Source organism: Pristis pectinata, chromosome 1, assembly GCF_009764475.1.
Source record: "Pristis pectinata isolate sPriPec2 chromosome 1, sPriPec2.1.pri, whole genome shotgun sequence".
Taxonomy (NCBI): domain Eukaryota; kingdom Metazoa; phylum Chordata; class Chondrichthyes; order Rhinopristiformes; family Pristidae; genus Pristis; species Pristis pectinata.
The window spans coordinates 93,793,350-93,798,936 of NC_067405.1; positions in this window are offsets into that span (position 1 = coordinate 93,793,350).

The following is a 5,587-nucleotide window of genomic DNA, read 5'->3' on the forward strand; positions in this document are numbered from 1 at the left end:
TTCAGGTGGCTGCCCAGATACTTCAACTTTCTTTGTGTAAAAATATGCGCAACAAAAGTCTCTGCAGAGGTAATCTTCTGTATTCACCCCTGTCTTTACCCATCTGAACTGTCTGTTATTCAGTAATCATTCTGTAAATACTAAGGGAATGTAATGAACTTTCAAATATTTTCAATATTTAGCAATGTTTAATTTGGGTGAACCTGACCCATAAGCAGGACCTGCAAATGAATAAATTTTATGGCTTAGAGAAGTAGAACAACTCTGCACATATTTCACAGTGGTTTAGCACCCTATGATAAATTTACCTCCTCATCTTTCAGGAGGATTTTCATTTTCCTTAGCACCCTTTTCTCCTGTGTGAAAATCCCCAAAATGGCATCAACTATATCCAAATAACTTCTTCTGCAAGACTTCAATTGTACTGGTCTAGAAAAGGTCAGTGGTTGATTACTCATGGGACAACCAGCATTTACTGACGTTGATTGCTCAGAATCAACCCTACTTATGAGGCTAATCACAATCAAACTGCATTCACAGCTGGACTTCTGCACACCTCTCCGACAACTTACTCTGGACTCTGCTCACAATGGAGACTACACCTTTCTGACCATCTAAAAGACTTTGCAACAAGTAAACTTGACTTCCAGTGGAGATCTGTTCTGATTTATCTCTCCTCTTGCCGAAGGATGTGGATGTGGAACAGAGGCACTGGAAGCAATACAGGCATCTACAGAGACCACATGGCAAGAAATGGAGAAGACTTTATCATTCAAGACCTTTTCCACCCAGGATTTACAAGGAGCCATGCTTCTATCTAGACTTCATGGGAGAACATTGACTCTTCAGGCTACATTTCCACAGGGTATTCATCACTTGGATCTGTGACCTCATATGACCTCAGGTACAGGCTTGAATACATAGCTGAAATGCTGTCATTCAAGTTCTCATTCACAAATCACAGATTTTCCTTAATCAGAAGTCAGGACATCCTCTCAGTGTGCAGCTGGTGGTAGACCATCAGAGGACTGTTCTAATGCTTGGCTGACTTCAAAGTCATCATCACTCTCTACTTCTTATCTTCAGGATCATTCCAGCCCCTAGTTGCTAATATATTCTGTTCACTCTTACTAAAATAGATGAACTTTCTCTCTTAAAAAACAGAAATCTGAGCTCCTAAATCAGTTCAGTCTTAGGGAGACATTGCCACAAGAGGCCACACAGATCAAAAGATTTATCCTTCAATGCTAATATTTTCATCACAGGGAAGGTGAATAAATCTGAAAGTTATTAGTCATTTTTGATAAATTTTCTTCACTTTTAGAGTCACAGAGTTGTACCACATAGAAACAGGCCTTTCAGTCCAACATGTCTATGCCGACTATCCTGCCTATCTATACTAATCCCACTTGCCAGCATTAATTCCATATCCTTCTATGCCTTGCTCATTGAAGTACCTGTCCACACGCTTCTTAAATGTTATTATTGTTCCTGCTTCCACCACCTCCTCTGGTAGCTCACTTCAGATACCAATTACCCTTTGTGTGAAGAATTTACCCCCCAGATCCCCTTTAAACCCTCTCTATCTCACCTTAAACCTATGCCCTGTAGTTTTAGACATCCCGACCATGGGAAACAGACTCCAGCTATTTGTGCCTCTCTTAATTTTATATAACTCTATTACGTCACCTCTTAGCTTCCTTTGCACCAAGGAAAACAGACCCAGTCTATCCAATCTTTCCTTATCACTCAAGCCCTCCAATCCAAGCAAATTCTTTGTGAATCTTTCTGTATCCTCTCTAGCTTAATCGCATCTTTCCTGTAGTGTGGTGACCAGAACTGCATACAGTACTCCAAATGCAGCCTAACCAACATATTGTACAACTGTAACATGATATCACAACTCTTATACTCAATGCCCCCACTGATGAAGGCAAGTGAGCCATACGCCTTCCTCACCAATCTGTCTACTTGTGTCATCACTTATGTATTTCTATACCAAGATCTCTCTGTTCCACAACACTCCCCAGGGCCCTGCCATTCACTTTGTATGTCCTGCCCTGGTTTATTTTCCCAAAATACATTACTTCACACTTGTCCAAGTTAAATTCCGTCTGCCATTCCTTTGCTCACTTTCCCAGTTGATCTATATCCTGTTGTAACTTCAGACAACCTTCTTTAATATCCATTATACCACCAATTCTGGTGTCATCTTCAAATTTATTAATCACACCACCTACATTCTCATTCAAATCATTAATATATATGACATACAAAAGGGGGACCAGCACCGATCCCTGCGACACACCACTGATCAAAGGCCTCCAATTTGAAAAACAATCCTCCACTGCCACCCTCTGCCTCCTACCACCAAATTAATTTTGTACCCAATTGGCTAGCTCACCCTGGATTTCATGTGATCTAACCTTCTGGACCAGCCTACCATGCGGGACGTTGTCAAAGGCTTTGCTAAAGTCCACGTAGATAATGTGTATTGCCTTGCCCTCGTCAATCCTCTTGGTCACTTCTAAAAAAAAACTCAATCAAATTCATGAGACATGATTTCCTAGTCATAAAAACATGCTGACCACTCAAATAATCAGTCCTTGTCTTTCCAAATGCAAATAAATCCTGCCACTAACTTTCAATAACTTTTCCAAGTCTCATCACCCTGGCTTTTCCCTACTGCCCTTCTTAAATAAAGGCACTTCATTACCTACCCTGCAGTCTTCCAGTACCTCATCTCTAGCTAACAAAGGTGGATCAATCTCTGCCAGGGCCCCATCAATTTTCTCTCTTGCTTCCCATAGGTGCATCTTAGGATACACCTGGTTAGCCCAGAGATTTATCCACCTTTATCTGTTTCAAGACCTCCAATACTTTCTCCTTCATAATGTTTATATGCTCTAGAATATAACTTTTCACTCTCCTGAACTCACTAGCTTCTATGTTCATCTCCATGGTAAATACAGATGAGAAGTATTCATTTAAGACCTTGCCCATTTCCCATGGCTCTATGCCGATTACCATGCTGATCCTTAAAGGGACCTACTCTCTCTCCAGCTACCCTAATAATCATAGAATCTTTATCTTATCTGCCAGAGATATCTCATGTCCCCTTTTTGCCCTCCTAATTTCATTCTTAAATGTACTCTTACATCTCTTATACTCAGGGACTCCCTTGAACCCAATTGTCTATACCAGACAGATATCTCCTCCTTCTTCCTGATCAGACCCTTGATATTCCTTCTCAATCAAGGTTCCTTAATTTTGCCAGCCTTGCCTTTCACTCTAACAGGAACATGCTGGCCCTGAACTCTTCGCATCTCGCTTTTAAAGCCTCCCACTTGCAAGATGTCCCTTTACCTGCAAACAACCTCTCCCAATCAACTTTTGAGAGTTCCCGTCTGATGGCATAGGAATTAGCCTTCCCCCAATTTAGGACATTAACTTGAGGACCTGTCCTATCTTTTTCCATGACTATCTTGAAATTAATAGAATTATGGCCACTAGTCCCAAAGTGCTCCCCCACAGACACATCAACTACTTGCCCAGCCTCACTTCCGAAGAGGAGTTTGAGTGTAACCCCTTTTGCAGCAGAACCCTCTACATATTGCTTCAGAAACCTTTTCTGAAACCTTCAGAAACCAAAGTTAACAAATTCTGCCCCATGTAATCCTTTATCACTAAGGCAGTCCAGTCAATATTAGGAAAGTGAAAATCACCTTCTAGTACAACCCTATTATTCCTGCACTTATCCGTGATTTCTCTATATATCTGCCCCTCTAATTCCCACTGAATTTTGGGGAGCCTACAGTATAATCTCATCAAAGTGATCACCCCTCTTTTATTTGCAAGTCCCACCCATATGACCTTTCTAGACATTCTCCCAGGGATATCCTAAGTAGTGCCATGATGTTCTCCTAATCAAAAGTGCAAATGCCCCTCCTGTCACACTGGAAGCATTGGTACCTCAGAACATTGAAGTACCAGTCTTGTCCATCCCTCGACCATGTTTCCGTAATAGCTACAATATCACAATCCCGTACCAATCCATGCTCTGAGTTCATCTGCCTTACTTGTGAGGCTTCTTGTATTAAAGTCAATGCAGTTTAGCCTATCAGACCTTCCTGTCCTGCCCTTGCCTGGTCTGCTTACTGTAATGTCTATATTTGCTTCTCATCTGATACACTACTACTTTGGGTCCCAACCCCTTGCCAGACTAGTTTAAACCCTCCCGAGTAGCACTAGCAAACCTCCCCATAAGGATATTGGTCTCCTTCCAGTTCAGATGCAACCCACCCCTCCTGTACTGGTCATCTCTGCCCCGGAAGAGATCCCAATGATCCAAATAGCTGAAGCCCTCCTGCCTGCATCAGTCCATCCTGAGATTATAACCCTAGAGGTCCTGCTTTTTAACTTCTGCCTAACTCCCTATATTCACTTTGCAGAGCGTCTCTTCCTGCCTATGTTGTTAGTACCAGTGTGGACCATCACCTCTGGCTGGTCACCCTTCAAAATGTCCTGTGCCTGCTCAGAGACTGACCCCGGCTTCAGGGAGGTAACACACCGTCCTAGACTCTCGCTCACAGCTACAGAAATGCCTGTCTGGGCCCCTGACTATAGAGTCCCTTATCACTATCGCTTGCCTAGACTTTCACCTTCCCTCCTGTCTTAGTGGCACTGATCCAGCTGCTGCTGTTGCTTTCCCCTGAGAGGCCATCCCTCCCAACAGTATCCAAAGTGGTATACTTGTTAGAGAGGGGAATAGCCACATGGTCTCCTATACTACCTGCTTTCCCTTCCTGGTGGTAATTCATCTACCTGGCTGAACCTGTGGTGTGACCATCTCCCTGAAACTCCTATCCATGACAACTTTCTGCCTCCTGTACACTCATCACTGAGTCCAGCTGCTACTCCAACCGATCCATGCGGTCTGAGAGGAGCTGTTGCTTGACACACTTCCTGCAAATGTAAGTTTTCACATTAAAGATGGATTTTGTTGAAGTACTGATTAATAGCTTGAATGCAATGGAATAGAAATATAATATGGGATAGATTTTATCACCTTTTTTATCTGATAACATTATTGCAATGTTACTGTCAAGAAAATACATAATGTGGAAGAAATTTGTCATCAAATTAATTATGTAGCCAATCAATGCCCCATGTTTCCTACCATCGGTTGGTTAAATCTACTACTTCTTTTAATTATTATGGCTGTTCCTATCTTCAAGTTAACTTGTATCACTATTACCTTTCTTGTTTATTGAGGGAAATGTACCTAATCAATAATCGTGTGCAAGACTGGGTATTTCTAACCCTTGCTGAATCTGGACCTGATCTGCCTTCTGTCTGATTTCTCTGAAGTCACCTCACTCATGTTGGTCTGAATATATTTGTCAGAGTTTAGCTGAAAACCATCTGATGATAATATGTGTGGTGTCAAGAATGTTTATGCTGTATTTGTGAAAGTATATAACAACGAGAATCATGATAGTTAATAGGTTGTCAGATACAGTAAATAAAAATCACCTTATTACTGCATCTGTGGAGTAAAGTGTGGGAGGATAGAGACAAATCAGAA